This window comes from Haemaphysalis longicornis, unplaced genomic scaffold (assembly GCF_048455015.1).
Source record: "Haemaphysalis longicornis isolate Haplotype H1 unplaced genomic scaffold, Haemaphysalis longicornis Haplotype H1 scaffold_8, whole genome shotgun sequence".
NCBI classification, from domain to species: Eukaryota; Metazoa; Arthropoda; class Arachnida; order Ixodida; family Ixodidae; genus Haemaphysalis; species Haemaphysalis longicornis.
In genome coordinates this window covers 127,967,574-127,986,504 of record NW_027526445.1, presented here as the reverse complement: position 1 = coordinate 127,986,504, position 18,931 = coordinate 127,967,574, and the positions used below count along the sequence as shown (strand labels likewise).

The 18,931-nt window shown below is 47.8% G+C and overlaps 2 non-coding genes and 1 pseudogene across 2 annotated transcripts; 2 read left to right on the top strand and 1 right to left on the bottom strand.

Moving 5' to 3' along the window:
- Nucleotides 1-561: 561 nt before the first annotated feature.
- Nucleotides 562-17,715, top strand: LOC144148470 (major facilitator superfamily domain-containing protein 12-like; annotated as a pseudogene).
- On the bottom strand, nucleotides 2,491-2,562 carry Trnai-uau (transfer RNA isoleucine (anticodon UAU)). Its single transcript has one exon. It is a non-coding gene; the product is annotated as a tRNA-Ile (tRNA).
- Trnar-ccu (transfer RNA arginine (anticodon CCU)) lies at nucleotides 3,497-3,568 on the top strand. The gene has a single exon. It is a non-coding gene; the product is annotated as a tRNA-Arg (tRNA).
- Nucleotides 17,716-18,931: the final 1,216 nt, after the last annotated feature.

Genomic DNA, 18,931 nt, shown 5'->3' with positions numbered 1-18,931 from the left:
ATGCTCGCGCAATCTGTCATTGACACATCTTCCAGTCTGTCCGATGTACTTTTTCCTGGATTTGTTCAGCGGTATCGAATAAACCACTCCATCCGAGCAGGCCACGAACGGCGTGCGATATTTGGTGCTACACGAGCCAGACTTGACGCGGCCCTTATTAACTTTGTTGCAAAGCTTGGATAGCTTCTTAGGAGCGGAGAAGAGGACGTTGGCGTTAGCGCGTTTTCCAATTTTCTTCAGATTATGCGAAAGCGTATGAATGTATGGGATAGTTGTGACTTTCCTTTTATCTCTCTCTTTTGGAGCATCTTGCCTGTGTCGTTCATCCTTCACCAGTTTTAGAACACTCTCGGCTACCGAGGTCTGTAATTGTAGCGGATAGCCGGCGGCAGTCAGCCGAGTCACCTGTCCATGAAGGGTGGCTTCCATTAGATCATTACAAGATTTGTTAAGAGCATTCGAGACACACAGCTTCACGATACCACGCTTTACCAATTTATAATGGGCAGAATGATACGGGAGAATGGGCTTCAAACAACGAGGCTCATAAGCCCAACAGATATGGTCATCGTAGAAATGCAGTCGGAGATCAAGGAATCTTATGCTGTCGTCAGTCAGGGTGTCATGCGTTACACAAAGCGGATGGAAAGAAGTCTGAAATACTGTCAAAATGTTAGAAACGGCACTGTTCAAGCGTTCTTTTGTAGTATCAATGAGCAGCAGGTAGTCATCGACGTACCTGAACGTCTTAACTACTTTACATTGGGGCAGGCGAGTGGCGACAACCCTTTCAAGGGAGGCTAAAAACAGGTCACTGAGTACAGGAGCCAGGCAAGACCCTATACAAATGCCTCTCTTCTGAAGGTATATGTTGCCCTCCCAAGTCGAGAAGGTAGAGCGGAGGTACAAGGCAAGCAATTCTAAGAACTTATCAATAGGGATGCCTGAAGTATTTTGAAACAAAGTGTCCCCGTAAGCATCAATGTATGTTTCTACACAAAAGAGCAGCTCTTTGTGGGGAATAGAGTAATGCAGGTCTTTTATGTCCACCGAACAGGCCAAGGCTACTGTTGCTGATGTCTTTAAGATGATCAACGACTTCAGAGGAACTACTAATCAGAAAGGGATCGTCAACTGGAAGAATGTCAAGATTACGTTTGAGGTATAGCACCAAGGACTTTTGCCAAGAACCATTCTCAGAGACGATTACGCGAAGTGGGCTGTCTGGTTTGTGCGTTTTAACAGTGAAAAACATACGGAGGCTGCCACTTACATTCTTTTCTATGCCCTTCACGACGCTACACAGTTTCAAATCATTGCACAACTTCTTGGCTTTCGATTTGATATCAGATAGCCACGCGTCATCCTTACAACAAAACGAAGAATCAATGGCATCACGTGCTTTAGCAAGGAAAATATCTCCCGGTAAAACGGCAAATCCACCTTCCTTATCAGCTGTCAGTAGGGACAACGAATTTTCTTTCAGGTAAGACACGGTTTGGCTCAGGGGCAACTTGCAGGTAACAGGTTTCTGACGAGCCAGCACGTCCATACTTTCCGAAATGCAACGTCCTTGTTCGGAATCCGGGGCGGCCCTGGATACTTGCCTCACTAGCGATTAAAGTTCGGACGCAGTCTTCGTCGGAGGTACAGCGAATTTCCGCCCAAGGCCCAAAACTCCGAAGCACATCAGGCGGAAGTGGAGTCTCACCTAGGACGTGAACTCTGTTGTTGACAGGCGGAGGCTTTCTCGGCAGCATTTTCCGTAGTTGACTTAAAGTCTGTTGCCACACGAACTCCGTAGTCCTGTCGGCAATGCCGCTGAATTCACGGTACCGTACGTTGGCAGGCGCCTGGAAGTCCCAGCTTTTGCAGCTTCAGGTAGAGCCCGTCCCGGTAAAGGCGAGCCTGATGCTGCCATTCAGAACGGAGAAGCCGCAAGATCCTTTTCCTCTGCCCATCAGACGGTAGGAATCTCCCGAACAGCAAGTGGACGTCGGGAGGCAGGATGTGATGACGGATGCAGAAGCCCAGTGAACGACGAGCACGGCAGGTCGCCACGGCAATAAGAGAAACCAAGAAGCATGGTTGAAGAGAGGAACATTGAAAAGAGGTCCTTTGTAGAAGAAATGAAGATAAGGTATAAGCTTGGGCGTGTTGGTATAGCATTCTCGGAACAGCGCAAAGGGACGAGGCGTAGACGGGAGAATGCTATACCAACAGAGGCTAACTTTAGATAGGTAGCCACATAATGTATACGTATAGTATGTGTGCATATATATATATATATATATATATATATATATATATATATATATATATATAATATATATATATATATATACACATACATACATACAGAAAGATAAGTCGCCAGTCTACAACGCCAAAGGAGGCATAGGGGTGTGGTTAGGCTCTTTTTTTTTAGTTCGGGTAATGAAGTTGATTTTTTTTTAAATATACGGAAGAAAGAAAGAAAGAAAAAACACGCGCCCAGAGTGGGGACCGAACCCACGCCTTTCGATTATATCTCTAATGCCTTACCAATTCGGCTATCTGGGCGACTGTGTTCTCCTTCACTTTCTGGGCTATTTATATTTACTAGAAGTGTATCTGACGCTTGAGGGTGGTAGCCAGCGCCACTCAGACTACACGGGGAGAAGGGGACCTTCTTTTCAACCCCCGGGGCGTGACTAGAACGTCTACAGCCTATCATGAGCGGGTAACTGGCGGGAAGCCCTCTTATGCTACCTAGGCATCAAGGCTGCCAGAATCGAGACCCTCGCTAGGCTTTCGCAGAATAATATAGTAAGGAAATGAGGGGCTCGTTGGGGAAATACAGAAAGATAAGTCGGCAGTCTACAACGCCAAAGGAGGCATATAGGTGTGGTTAGGTTTTTTTTTTTTTTTAGTTCGGGTAATGAAGTTGATATTTTTTTAAATATATGGAAGAAAGAAAGAAAGAAAAAACACGCGCCCAGAGTGGCGACCGAACCCACGCCTTTCGATTAGATCTCGAATGCCTTACCAATTCGGCTATCTGGGCGACTGTGTTCTCCTTCACTTTCTGGGCTATTTATATTTACTAGAAGTGTATCTGACGCTTGAGGGTGGTAGCCAGCGCCACTCAGACTACACGGGGAGCCTAACCACCTAACCACACCCTAACCATACCCCTATGCCTCCTTTGGCGTTGTAGACTGCCGACTTATCTTTCTGTATTTCCCCAACGAGCCCCTCATTTCCTTACTATATTATTCTGCGAAAGCCTAGCGAGGGTCTCGATTCTGGCAGCCTTGATGCCTAGGTAGCATAAGAGGGCTTCCCGCCAGTTACCCGCTCATGATAGGCTGTAGACGTTCTAGTCACGCCCCGGGGATTGAAAAGAAGGTCCCCTTCTCCCCGTGTAGTCTGAGTGGCGCTGGCTACCACCCTCAAGCGTCAGATACACTTCTAGTAAATATAAATAGCCCAGAAAGTGAAGGAGAACACGGTCGCCCAGATAGCCGAATTGGTAAGGCATTCAAGACCTAATCGAAAGGCGTGGGTTCGGTCCCCACTCTGGGCGCGTGTTTTTTCTTTCTTTCTTCCGTATATTTAAAAAAAATATCAACTTCATTACCCGAACTAAAAAAAAAAGAGCCTAACCACACCCCTATGCCTCCTTTGGCGTTGTAGACTGCCGACTTATCTTTCTGTATTTCCCCAACAAGCCCCTCATTTCCTTACTATATTATTCTGCGAAAGCCTAGCGAGGGTCTCGATTCTGGCAGCCTTGATGCCGAGGTAGCATAAGAGGGCTTCCCGCCAGTTACCCGCTCATGATAGGCTGTAGACGTTCTAGTCACGCCCCGGGGGTTGAAAAGAAGGTCCCCTTCTCCCCGTGTAGTCTGAGTGGCGCTGGCTACCACCCTCAAGCGTCAGATACACTTCTAGTAAATATAAATAGCCCAGAAATGAAGGAGAACACAGTCGCCCAGATAGCCGAATTGGTAAGGCATTCGAGATCTAATCGAAAGGCGTGGGTTCGGTCCCCACTCTGGGCGCGTGTTTTTTCTTTCTTTCTTTCTTCCGTATATTTAAAAAAAAATATCAACTTCATTACCCGAACTAAAAAAAAAAGAGCCTAACCACACCCCTATGCCTCCTTTGGCGTTGTAGACTGCCGACTTATCTTTCTGTATTTCCCCAACGAGCCCCTCATTTCCTTACTATATATATATATATATATATATATATATATATATATATATATATATATATATATATATATATCATTACAGTGCATCTAAGCATTCTGCAATTGCAGGCATCCTCCCTTCAAGTGTCAAGTAGAACTTGCAGTGAACACAATCAGTGCCATTCCGTAGGCCAGTGAATCTAAGCAGTGTAGCTTAACATAAAATACCGATCAAGCACCCCGCCAGCATTTTCTGCTAATTTCGCATTTCTGTACATGACAAGGCAAGCGCCCCCTCCCACTTCGGTCATTCCGAAAGCGTTTTTTATATTTTTTTTTTTCTGGCTTTTGGAGGCCACAGTGTTCGGAGCCAATGTGGTTGTCAGAATGTACGTTTTTAGCATTGACTAGTTGAAGTGTACTAAAATAAACTACGCCCCCCTCCCCTCGCGGGAACCCTGGTGTGATGCGACGCTGAGGGGGGTTCAAGCGCAAGCGGAGAGCAACCGTCGATCGAAAGGCCGCCGGAGAGCGGCACACCGGTTATATGCGCAGCGCGCCCGAAGGAGAGGAGACCGCAGAGAGAGAGAGTAGTGCACATGCGCAGCACCGCGCGCAGAGCCGCCCACCGGCGGAGTGAGAGCGCGCTGGGCCGCACCCCCGCAGACGTTGAGAGAGTGTGTTCGCTCTCACCTGGGCATGCGCCGGCGCCAGTGCGTCTGCCGCGGCTATGACGCAACACAATCCAACACAATCCACTTTAATCAAATCCAATCCAAATCCAAGCCAATCCAATCCAATCCAATGCCCCTCGCGAGAGAGCGTTCGCTATCGGAGAGGTGAGGGGGTGAGCGGAGGAGAGTGCGGACGCCGACGACGACGACGGACGCACGCAAGAAGGACAGGGCCGCCGACAAGAGATGCTCTCAGCGTCGCATCTAATAAATATCTTTGGTAATGCAGGCTACAGTGCTTTTCTTGCGATCGCCGCCATTTTGGGCCGCCATCTTGAGCTTGGGGCTTGATCTGAATAAGGGCCCCTTCCCTATCTCTAGACCATTTATCTACAAGTTTTGGGGGCGCTTGCTCGGTATTTTATGGTATACACATGGTGTGAACATCTAAAGCTGGTTATTACGTATGAAACTGTTCCTACACACAAAGCCCCACCATCGAAAACGAAATTGTAATACTGAAACAGTGTTAAGAAGGCTCGATTGAAAGCACTTTGCACCAACTGCAGTTCATGTTTCGGTAAATGTGCCGTACTGATGTAACGTAATGTCTAATTTTTTGTCTGATCTAACCTGATTGCTGTCTGATTTGATGTGATCATTGATTTAATCACTTTTTTGTCTGAAAAGACCCTGTATTGTCTACCCTGCTATCATCATCATCATCATCACTCCACGCTTTTTTCGCTGTGCGCCCGCAGGCACCCTGTGCGTGGTGGGCAACTTCCCGTTCCTGTTCAGCAACCCCCTGGGAAGTCACCCGAGCAGCCAGGAGGCAGAATTTGTCCACTACGCCGCCTTCATCGTCATCTTCCAGTTTGGATGGGTCTCCGCACAACTCTCGCACCTCTCCCTCATACCCGACCTGACGCCCATCCCCCACGAGAGGGTCGAGCTCAATGCCATGCGATAAGTCCGAGTTCGTCGATCCTTCTTCTCAACCCAAACTCGAGCCAAGCCGGTATGGATTAATGCGACGCCACCAAGATGCAGAGTCTACCTACACGGCTAACAGAGGCCGTGAAGGCAAAATATGCTGTTGAAGTAAAAATAACTCGCCTTTGGTAACTTACTCTGCCCAAATACAGCCACGGTAGATGCGTTTTTTAACCAAAAGAACTCAAGACATTGAATGACATTCAAGTTTTAAGCTACGGTGATGTAATGTGGGCAGGAGTGACTTATTGTGGGACAGCACTAAAAACATTTTAAGTGCAGAGAACTTTAGGGGCTCGCCTTGTCGTTGTAGCTCACTCGCTGGTCCCAAGTAGAGCCACACGGCTTTCCGTCGTAGCGGCTGTTGTCGCGGTGTCTCACAGAGGCTTCGAAAGCCAAGCGGTTTATATAGTCATAAGCATTCGACACTCGTGAACCGATGACGCTTGTCATACATCTCCCCGTTGTTTAGCGCAAAGAAAACTGTAGGTACATTTGAGGCAAAATATACGGGATTAACCGGCAGCGCCCGCGTTCATTTAGTTAGGAATGCTCGTTGGGTTGGTTTTTACGCGAAAAAAATTGGCCGCGTATCTGCTCCTTTCGTTGCAAATGCCGTCAAAAGACAATAGTCTTTATCGGCTTTTGCAAAGTAAATGCCTCCCTTCGCTTTCCGCTCACCTCTCATGTTGTTCTTCTTGCGTCGCACTCCTCCCAAGGTAAAGACGCCAAAGGTTTGCTTAAATCCTTTTAAATTTCCCGCGTTCCACTGCTCCAAACCGGGTGTCTCGATGCGAACGCTGCCGTACGGCGAAGACGCGCGTTAATCGAGGCGCCCTACTTCAACATTTATAAACCGCGTTTCCCTACTCCACGTGCGTTGCAAGCAGAACGTGGAACCTATCTAGTGGAACCTTGCGTAACTGTTGCCGGTTTATTTCTTAAAATGGCGCCAGAAGCTATAGTGGCGCGGGCGACAGCAGGCGACGGCGGAGTGAATTCTTTTTCTGCAGTTGATGAAGTATTTAATTTCGCAAAAGTCAAGCATGTTTGATTTTTTTATAAAGGAACACTGCAAATATCACTTATGTATTGATTTGTTGTCTCATATTTGCGTAATGTCTTGTTCTTCAACAATATTGTCAAGTATGAACATTACACCGGACATGGACGGGTAGATTTAGTTGTGACTATATAAGACTATTGCGCAGGCATTGTTTTGCTTTGGCCGGGTGGCTGAATCGAGTCACAGACAGACAGACGGACAGACAGACATACAGACAGACCAAAATTTCTGGGTTTAAGTAGCCCAAGAAAGACTATCGTCTTTAAAAAAGTGGCAGTGCATCGCCGGCACGCGCAGGAGGAAAAGCTAGTGCAAAAAGGACAGAACTCCCGCTGGCGCAGTTTCAGGCAGGGGCGCACGAGTACTGTGAAGGCGGCAAATTTGAATTGCGTTGCGTAGTATAGCAGTGAGCGGAAAACGGCGCTACAGCCCATTGTGCCAAATCACTGCTCTGCACTTCCGACAGCTTTCACATTGAGTGGAACGGCTTTTAATTTTTTATCAGGTTGTCCAAGTGACATGATCATGGGACTGGAGGCCCCACTACAATCATGTTTCTTGGCGGTGGCTTTGGTTGGCCACTGTTACTTGCTCAAGCAAGATTCTGTGACGTCGTAGAGAAATTGCCGAAAAGTTTCCGGAGAGTCGCCACTGCTTCATGTTTTCTGTAATCTTGATTATTCGTTTGAAGTTTGGGATAAAATTGGTACTGTTACCGGGACAAAGCAGTCTTCTTAATGAGCAGCAGTTGTTTGATACGCAGAAAATGTCAAGTGTGCCAACCAGTATCACTGCCCTATACACATTCTTGCGCTGTGTTTTATTGCAAATCCTGGATGCTGAAATGGGATTGGCAGAGCTTGGTTAGGCATTATTGTGCAAGGAGCAAGGTAGGACCATACATTAGGATGCCTTGCCTTGGTGAGCAAGGGTAGTCTTAACATTTATGAAGGTGGATGCGACTGCAACTGTGGTTTTTACTACCAGCATACATACACATGTGCAACCAACAATGGCAAATATGGGATGATATTCCTAGCAGTGGCAAGGTGAGGAATCTGCCCGTTGGCTTACTGTTCACAGTGCCTGCTTCCAGGTGGCAGAAGCTGGCTCTATCCAGGTGGATCTATCAGTGTTCTATCCAGATGTTATATCAGTGTTCTATCAGGGCTCTATCTAGATGGCTCTATCAGGGCTCTGTAAGTGTCCAGGCAGCGTGTGGTCTTCTGCATTTGTGATACTGTTTAATACAAAAAAATGAAGGTGCAAGTTGTCATTAATCATTTATATTTCCAACCTAACTGTTGCTATCAAGTGAAAGCTTCCTGAGTGGCATAGAAAGCTAGACCTTTTCGTGTAAACAGTTATTCAGACTATACTGCCCTTTTGAGAGCAATAGCACATGCCTGTGGTATTGCCTGACCGTATCAGTGAACCCTGATTGTTGTAATGGTGCCTATTTCCCCCTCCCCAATGTTTTTAACTTGCATTGATCGCCCTGTGACTGAAACTGCTGCAATTTTTTGCTCTTCAGTTGGTCCTTGCTATGGGGAAGAGGGCTTATTATGGCATGTTAGCGGTGCATGGCGGTGCAGTGTTCTGCTCGCAGCTTATTCTCTTGTGTAGCCAGCCGTGACCAACCGTCTTTCAACTGGCAGGTATGCATTCACGGCGGAAAGCAACGTGTTGGTGTACACGGTAAACTGGGCGGCCCTGGGCATCTCAGGCACCGACCACGAAGCGCAAGTTGGGCCCCCTGATGGCCACGTCTTTCGGGACACAGTCCTCATTGTGGTACGTGGGGTCTGGCTGCTTGGTTCATTACATTTGTGGATTGGCAGATAAAATGGTTTCGATACGGATGGCAGCTTGGTGGGAAACTGTCGTCCTGTTCTTCCCGGTGTTTCTGAAACGTTGATGTTGGGCAACTGAATGCTTTGCCAGGGATTTCTTTCTCCAACTGCAAATGGCGTGCATCTGTGCAGGTGTTCATAAAGGATTTAGCAGCACAATAAGACTACAGCTGTTGGGTGCTAGTGCACGCTTCTGAAAACGGATTGGCAAGAGCCTGATGTTCTTGCTGTGGTTAAACGTTCTCTTTGTTGCTTGCAATGTGTTTATGAAAGACCTATTCAAGAGACTCTCAAGTACTTCATCGGGTTCTTGCTTGTCTCTACTTGCAAATTACAGAAAAAGGGATATTTTAAGGGGGACACTGGTCTTAAAACAACTTCTTTTAATTTTCAAATAAACTTTGTGAAAATTGTCAGTCTTGCTGCTTTTTCCCCACTGATTTTCGATATGCCATTATTTTTTCAGTTGTTCAATTAGTTCCCAAGATAATTAGAGCTAATTAGCCATTTTAGTCTAACAATATACAAAACAGTGCTGGTCATAAAACGTTAATCTTTGTATTTTCCAATACTGTGTACCCTGGTGAATGCAATAATCGAAGCAGTTTGTTGATGCACCGCTTGGAACTAATTTTACAGCTCATTAACTTCGGTGTTTGAAATGAGCACTCAAAATGGTTTTTTGCCATAAGTGCCACCAATGTTTAATGTCCAATTTCCAAAGGGATTGTGTAATTTGGGCCAGTGTTTTTTCCAGGCCAGGATTTCATAAATTTCAAATTAAAATATAACCTGGTCCTGACATGCTGACACTGTCCACAAGCTTCTAAGCAGAGTAAGTTGTCATGCTAACATAGTTTTCACATTAATTTGAGAATGCCTTTTTCTGCCCTGGATACAGTTAATAGCAGAGGACCGTGTGGCTTTTTAATGATCTCCATTTCCAGTTAATCTGATGCAACAAAATTAGCAGGGCTCCAGAGGATGGTGCTCCTTCCAAACAGCATGGCCTTCCACACGCTGCATAGAAGATGCAATTTTGCGGACACAATGCGGAAAAATAACAGAAATCTAGCCATAGCTTTCAGTAGAATTTTAGACTTCAAGTTTGTAGGTGATAGTGAAATGGAATAGGTGCAAGGCTGTTTGTTTTTTGGCTGGTCTGCTGCAGTGAGCCTGTGGTGTTATGCTACCATCACTGTCAGTAGCAGTTGCAGATAGCAAACTGATTTTCAATGCTGTGCGAAACTTCTGCTTTACTAGAGTGAAAATGTGCCTTACACTTTGGTCGCAGCTATCACCGGCAACTGTTCTAAGCAATATGCATTAGTAAGAGCCAACATTTTTTGGTGGTGCTTACATTTAGTGGCTGACATGCTTATTAATTCATTTGCGTTCGTTCTTTTTTTTTTTGCTGTTGTCACTCTGAGGCCAGGTTTGCACGAGATGTTGAGCCAAGTCTTCTTCTTCTCCTTGTGTTGGGCAATGCAGGTAACGATCGGAGCCTTCTTCTCGGTCATTTTCCACATAGTCGTTCGCGACCCATCTCGTGGGGGTCGCCGGGAGAGCCGGTCCCGCCACATAGATGAGTACATCCGGTCACTGGTGCTGGACCGCTCGTGCCACCTTCTTCTCGGTCATTTTCCATACAGTCGTTCGCGATCCATCTCGCGGGGGTCGCCGGGAGAGCCGGTCCCGCCACATAGATGAGTACATCCGGTCACTGGTGCTGGACCGCTCGTGCCACTTTACCTGGAGGACTGGTTCAGGGAGAAGGGATTCTGCGTGGTGAGTGCTTGGTGCATGCATACTTACAGCCCAATGGCTAAAGCGTAGTAAAATATACCGATAATGGCTGTTGGTCCCGTTTATTAGCAGTGCAGTGACTAACTTCTGGTTCAGACTGCCATGGTAAGGTCGAACCTACGAAGGAGAGAGAGAGTAAATGTTTATTGAAAAAGGAGAAGAGGTCGGCCTGAGAAATTGATCTTGGGCCTGCTACTTCCCTCTGGGGGGTGGGTACTGGGGACAGAAAGAGAAAGGAATGAATATGGAAGGTATGGGGAATGACAATGAAAGCGACAAATGAACTACGTACAAGCAGTCAACCAATAAACGTCTCATGTACAACAGGGCGCTGAGTCAGATGACTTCAGTTCACTTTTAAGCACATGACTATCATCCATTAAAAAAAATGCTCAGACATTACTTCGCAGTCTGTTCAATTTTGTCGCAGCCTAGAGGCGAGAATCCAAAGAGGAGTCACCAAGAAATGTAAGCAGGGCTTTAACGGCTATGCTTTGCTTCCTGTTGTCAGCCTACGTGCCCAAAATCTTTTGTTCGGACAGAGGGCGAGTGTCCAAGCGTAGTAAAGCTGTCTCAAGGTTCATTCGCTCACTAGAGTACTTTGGACAAGCACTAAGCAAATGTTCGATAGTCTCAGGACAACCGCACAGAAGGCAGTCTGGGCTGTCCTCTCGTCCGATTGTGTGATGATACTTCCGAGTCAATGCTACTCCAAGACCGCAGCCTGTGTAGCAATGTCTCTTGACTTCGGCGAAGACGAGGAGCATGACTGACCCAGAACTTCCGCTCTGGATCGAGCTTGTGAAGGCGTTCATGTCGATTCTGCGGGTCCGACGAATGCAAGGCTGCAGCTTGTTTACGCACTCCGTAGAGCATCGCGTTAACATCCTGCCTTGTGATCGGTATAATTAGGGAAGCTTAGAGGTGAAGAGTTGTGCACTTCACAGGCTGCGGTGTAGGCACTGGGTGCTGGGCAATGTCATGGTACTGCTGTGCTTAATTCCTATTTCTCCTGCACCACTGTAAAGGCATTCTCAAAGTCTCTGTGCACAATTTTAAGTGTTCAATCGTTTGTTGCAGCCAGCATGTTTCCTTGATGCAAACGAAATACGATTAAAGCGAAATTCATGGAAGAGTTGTAGAACGCTTTATTTTAGGATTCCATTGTAAACAGTGCGAACTCCCGACGTTAAACACACCCACTGGACTTGTCCTCGCGCCAGGCGATCACCTCACTTTCTTCATCCACACCTTTTACCATCCCACATTCCATACTCATGGGAAAACTGGGCCGGTCCTCCGCCTGATCTTCGCCCCTTCCTTTGGCCTCGCCTCGCCCGGCACATTGCCCACGTGCGGGGCCCTGACACCTGCGGAATTCCCACCTGAACGTCTTCCAGGCCCATCAGAACCACATTTTCGGCAGCCCGGACATGGGCCGCTTTAAATAAAGTTTGATCTCTCTCTCTCTCCTAGTTAACAAGCTTCGAGTGACCAAACTTAATCCTTTCAAATCGCTTGTTTTCTACTTGATGCTCACAAGCTTGCCTGAAGGGTAGCCTTACAGGCATTGGTACCGGGATAGGGGTGGGAGAACATGCACGTGGGAAATTTCAAGCGGAACAAATTAAGATCGTTATATTCGGGAATTCGTCTGTTATTTTGAAACGACCTCCTAATGTTGTTTGTGAACAGGGAGTACGTACTTTGGCACTTGGAGTGAAGTGCTTGCGAACTGATGTGTGCTGTAATTTTCTGAGCTCTTCGAGATTCATTAGTTCCGTAGTTTGGCCAGAATTTGTAAATGCTTCCAATCCTTTTGCCACGTACTTGGTTTTTGTTTCCACAAAATGGCGAATTGGGTTAAGTGTGTGACTGGTGTCGCAGGTGGGTGTCGTGTACATGTGCACGCGTCTCTACGCCAACCTGAATCAAGTGTTCGTCTCCATATACATCCAGCGTACTCTGCTCCTACAAAGGGTGAGTACCAACCGCTGGATTGTGCAAGACGAGAGTCACAGTTCAACCAGTTTGGTTGCCCTTGAAGGGGCCAAGCAGACAAAATGCAAGTTTGTTGTATTCGAAAGATTTTAGTGTTAAGAGCTTGTTTGGCAGCAAACGATGCTTTATTCACTGAAAAATTTCAGTTCTCCTGATAAATCGTGTGTTTTTGTGACGTGGACAATGATATATCCATAGCAGGGCCTGCTGACCAAGACTAGCTGCTACCATATCACAGACGGCCGTTCGGTTATCTTGTCTATCGCCCACTTCCATAGATGGTGGCAATACCGCTGAAGTTAGCTGAAGTGCCAGTGTTCGCACTTTGCTTCTGGCCGGACTTCTATACCTACCGTATTTTTATTAGGATTCATTTGAATTTTCCTAAAACGTAAGCTATAACTATTTTCCTCCAATCTTAATGATGGCAGATGAAAACTTTATTGCATTGAAAAAATATTAAGTAGGACAGAAGTTATTATTTTGAAAGAAACACACACAGCGCGCAAAACAACGGGACGAAAGACGGAGGGATGTACAACACAAGCGCTTGTGTTGTACATCCCTCCGTCTTTCATCCCGTTGTTTTGCGCGCTGTGTGTGTTTCTTTCGAGATGATTTACCAACTCGCCCAACTTTCGGTGTTACTTCAGAAGTTATTATTTGTACAGAAGTTGCACCCGAGTGTCTTGCTGAACTAACGGTGCTTTCACTCGGTGCTTTCAAACCACAGGAAAAAAAAACTACCTACTTTCAATCCTTGCTTCGACCTACTATATTTTGACGAGACTTCACCACTTGATGAGCACTGCAACTCCTCACAGGTGTTGGTTCAAACTGAGCCCTCATCAGAGGTTACACGAAGTGCCTGGCAACCTTTCATTAACCGAATATATGTACCCTGAGAAATCTGTGTAGTAAATGAATGGACAATCGGTTTTTCATGAATTTTTGTGATGCCTTTCTCAATAGGTCATGCGATTAGATTCCTCATTGGCCTTAGAAGAACCCCTGTGGCTCAATTTGAGGAAATGGCAGGAGTAACGCTTGCTTAGCTAGCTCAGCCGGTGTGTCCGGTTTCCTTCAGTATTGTTTCCTGGTGTCGTCTTCCGTACCTCTAGAAGACAAGGAAACTGGGCTTTGTCATGCTAACTGGCTGGCTCTTCTTACCATGGTGCAGAATGCGTGCCTGATGGGCGCCATCCTGGGCGTGGCGGGTGCCGCATGGATCTTCTTTGGCCAGTCGACGCCCTTCTTCAGCCACTAGCAGATCTACGGGGTCGCTGCCCTCATTGGCATTGCCAGCACCACCATGTTGCTGGCCAGCCTGGCCCTCACCAACGAGCTCATTGGGGGACACACGGTCATAGCTCGGCAAAACTGGATGTCACTCACTCACACTCACTCGAAAAATTTATTTATCCTGACGCACTCACTCCCACTCACACTCGCCACATCGCCCTCACCACGCGCACTCACGCTCGCCACTCCGCCTTTACTACTCCCACTCACTCGCGCTCATGCTGGCCTCGGCCCCACCACTCGCACTCACTCACGTTCACGCTCACCACTCCGCTCTCACAACTCGCACTCACTCGCGCTCATGCTGGCCACTCGGCCCCACCACTCGCACTCACGCTCACCCCTCCACCCTCACCACTCGCACTCACTCCCGCTCACGCTCTCCACTCATCCTCACCACTCGCACTCACTCCCGCTCACGCTCGCCACTCGCGCTCACCACTCGTCGTCACAACTCCCACTCACTCACGCTCACGTTTACCACTCACACTCGCTCGCGCTCACGCTAACCACTCGCACTCATCCGCGCTCACGCTCACCACTCGCATTCGCCGATTACAGTCCCTTGCACTCGTGCTCACCACTTCCAATGGCCACTCACACTCACTCGCAATCATCACTCGCTTCCTCCACTCACACACACGTACAAATATTTTCGGGCATGAAATACTTACTGATTTGAGCTAAAATTTACCTTTCTCAGGAATGGGGTATTCCTTTTTCCTAAGTATGTATTCGGTTATTATAAGCACATATCTTGATATGTCACTTTCAAACCGGTAATCGTCGCTGGATTCTTTTACGAAATGAACAGATTCTCGAAAATTTGCCTGAAGCCATACATCAGAACTTTTTATTATTTTCTATGCTATTTCGCTCAGATTCCACAAAAGAAAAGAAACACTGAAAATTTTCACAGCGGTGGCAAACATAAAAGAAATAGTCCAGTCCGGAAGAAAAGCTTAGTAAAGCTGTTGCCATCTGTCAAAATACTGGCTAGCGTGCGCCAATATTCCTATCTCGAGCGCGCTATCCGCGCCACTAAAATTGCGCAGTCAATTTTCTCTGGACAACCCTCCAAACGGTTTATTTCACGAGTAATCCCAGGTGAAAAGGGCGCATAGCAAGAGTGTCCAGCAAAACACCACCACGAAAAGATTGAGAAAAGCAAGCCAGGTTCAGGAAGGCTACTGGAGCGGTTGGCCTTGAGGGCTTGGCAGAGGCAAGGCGAGGGAGAGAGGCGGCGCCGCGTGGTCGCGCCAAATCGGCGCGCCTAACTTTAGCGCGGGCGTCCTCATGGAGACGAGTTGCCTGGCACCCGCCTCCCTACCCGTCCCCTCCCTAAACGGCGCCAGCCTGCCGCAGAGCAAAACCGCAGCTTGATCCTAAACTACACCGTCATGCGCCCGCGCCGGGCACCGAGTCAAGTTCACGTCGAAAGTTTATACAAAATAACGGGGAGAATAAGTCATCGGACACACACACGCATATGTACGCACACGCACGCTCGCACGCACACAAGCGCACGCATTCACATGCACGCACGCACACAAGCACGAACACGCACGCAACACACGCGAACACATACACGCGCACACGCACACAAACGCACATGCACGCACACACACACACACACCAACGCACTTGAACACGCGCACGCACGCACATACGAACTCGCACGCACGCGCACACGCATGCAGACGCACTCAGGTGAACACGCACACGCACGCACGCACGCACTTATTCACTCACTCACCCACTCACAAATTACGCTATCCGACTGCCGAGAACGCTTACTATTCGTCACACCACTCAGGGGTCACAGTACCCCTACGCCACCGGCACTCGGATGACGACAAAGCCCGCGTGAAAGCGAGTATCATAACAGAGCGCCGCCGTAACAAGTAATGACAAATACTGATACGTATATTTTTTATTTTTTAATTATCTATCAGAAGTTAAATTTCTGAATCTCATATCGTATCATGCATAATCACAACCTGGCCCTCTACACCAGCCATCCTCAGTCTTTATTTGTTTTTACTTCTGGTGCTATTCACTTTTAGTATGACTTTAATCTGTGGTAGCTAACCATTTTTTTTTTTGGCGCTCTTTGCCCCAGTTGGCCTTGCGCCATTAAAATGCAACCATCATCATTATTACGCCAAGGCCTCGAAAATGAGCTGCGGCTTCCACAACACGCAACTCGCCCATTCGAACCATTTCGCCATCCTGATACGCGAATCTGTGAAAATCTGCGATACCTTTTCAAACGATTACGGGAACTCACAATTTGCGCTCCAGAACAGCCAGCCATTTGACAGCTGCAGCAAGCCGGCGAATTATGTACACCAAGTACTACGGCACTAGACGACTAGACCACGGTGCTTTCTAATGCCTCCATTGCAGCGCTCAGCGGTAGGGAAGTGCAATCGCTTTATTGCGACGACGTTACCGACACTAATTCCAACACAAAACGCCGCGAGCCAGAAACATCATTCGTCGAGAGTGCGCGCAACAGCCCCTCAATGAGTCATGACAGTGAGATTATCAGCGCATGATGGCGTCCGACGTCCATCCAGATCGTAGTCCTCAATCAACAGGTCACTGGAGAGTTTGTTCCACAGTGCCTTAATAATAAAGGGGAGTAGCCACATATTCCCGAAGCTAAAGGCAGTCGTTCCATTAACTAGTGGCTGTGCGTACGAGTGGATATCGCCAGTAGCAAGTACCACAGCAAGCGGCTCCTGCGACGAATGCCAACAGCGAGTGAGGCTCACTGCGGTAAGCCCGCACATCGCGCAAGAAGCGCGCGTTTACTCGCCACTCATGAGTGGTGAGCGGAGCTCACCGCGAGTGGAACTGGCACTCGCGAGTGGCGATGAGACTCACCGCGAGTGGAACTCTCACTCGCGAGTGGTGAGTGGGGCTCACCGCGAGTGCAACTTGCACTCGCGAGTAGTGAGTGCGGTTCACCGCGAGTGCAACTCGCACTCGCGAGTGGTGAGTGGGGTTCACCGCGAGTGGCTTTCGCACTCGCGAGGGCTGCGCGAGTGGAACTCGCACTCACGAGTGGCTCGTTCCACTCGCCGCGAGTGGCGCTCGCACTCGCGAGTGCTGAGCGTGGCTCGCTGTGAGTGGAACTCGCACTCGTGAGCGGCGAACGGGGCTCACCGTGAGTGGCGCTCGCACTCACTCGCACTCGCACATCACCGGGCAAAACGACGGTGAGGCTCACTCACCACTCACTCGTGAGTGGTGAGTAGGGTGTGTGTCAGTGCACTCATGAGCGAGTTTGCCGACCTATGCGTGACACAGTGGGTCCGCCCTGGCCAAAGATGTCGCCCCCGCTTCTTCTCCTTTTTCTTCTTCTTTCTTCTCCTCCTCCTCCTTCGTCTCCTTTCCTCTTCTTCCTTCTCCTTCTTCGTTCTTCTTTCTCCTTCTACTTCTCCTTCTCTTTTGCCTCCTCCTCCCCCTCCTGCCTCCTCCTTTGTTGTTTTATTTATTTTATTTTTATTTTTAAAGGGCACTGGTGGTAGTGGGGCGTGGTTGAAGTTACTACAATTTGCACTCCTTTTCAAATGCTCCAGCTGAACGAAAAAGTACGATACACTCCAAAAGCAATAAGACGTTCACCCCGTGTGTACGAGATTTCGGCGCACATTAAAGATCCCCAGGTGGTCAAAATTAATCCGGAGCCCACCACTACGGTGGGCCTCATCGCCTGTGCTGCGTGGACGCGTTGAACCCTACCATCAATCAATCAATCAGCAATAAGTCATTCTGCGGGATAGTGTCTGGTTTGTATCTCTATTGGTCTGCAGTGTGTCACCCTAAAAGATTAGACACAGGGAAAGGAAAATAACCCATGGTGGGCGAATGAGAGTAATTCTACTCACTTGTGTGGCAGCTAGGAGCACTGCTGATTTGCCAATGCCGAGTGGGTGTTCCCTTAATGCATTGAAGAGGCACTAGTGTTAAAATTAAACATTGGGTTGAATAAATTTGAGTGATAGCAGAAAGAGTGGACAAGATGTGTCAGCCAAGCAAGCGTGTCTTCCTACCAAAGAGATTGCTATCTACGTGGGCCTTGACTGTAGCCAGTGTCTATGTAGTTATCACTTTGGCTTTTGTAAACTTGTATGTTAATTGTTCATATCCACCAGCAGCTGCCCTTGCGTCCCACTTCCTTAGTCTTTGCTTAAGCTTGCGCTGGTTTCATCCAAGAATAATCCTATCGCTCCCCTCCATCAGGCCGCTGCTCTGTGCAGGGCGCTTGCGGAAATTGGTGTTGTTTGACCTCTAGCTCACAAGGTCAAAACTGGTAACCCCGCGAAGAGAGCCCGAGGTAGCGTATACGTAGTGAAGCTTTCGCTACAAAAAGAGCTTTTTGATCGTATGCGACCTCATTTGGCGCCTTCTTACCGCGAATCGCCATCACGCGTTTCATTTTGCATATCCCAGCTGGTGCCGACATTCCCAAATCAGCTTGCACGTCCGCCATTTTCCCAAATGCGAAAATCGGTTTTATTTATTAACTGTACTTGCTACCGGTGTAAAACAAAATAGACCGGAAAATGCAACCTTCGTGTGAACTTTCAGTGCGAACGCAGCAGCGCTTCACTGAGGAAAAAGTTGTAAAGTGTCCATTTACCAATGTAACACCCTGCACTGAACTGAATACAATTACTTTACAGGCATTCAAGATAAATGTTTAAGCTAAAAAACACAAGAGAAAAAATACTGTCCATACGTAAGGCATGCTTTAGTTTACGTAAACAAATATCGCACTACTCCATCAGTTTATGCAGATAACGAAGGTACCTGTGTTCATCAGTTTTTTTTTACGCGTTAAAAGCGGGCTTACTGCATGGAGGGGGGAAATATATGATGCAACAACAACATAAAAAAAACGCATTGCTGTCAGGCAAGCCACATCAACCGAGCTGATCACTTGCAAGGTTAGCTGGGCCAGTGCGGAGCATTATCTTCTGTACTCGGTGACAACTTAAGAACGACACCGGAAGTTGCCGCTGTGCCTTATCACCGTAGC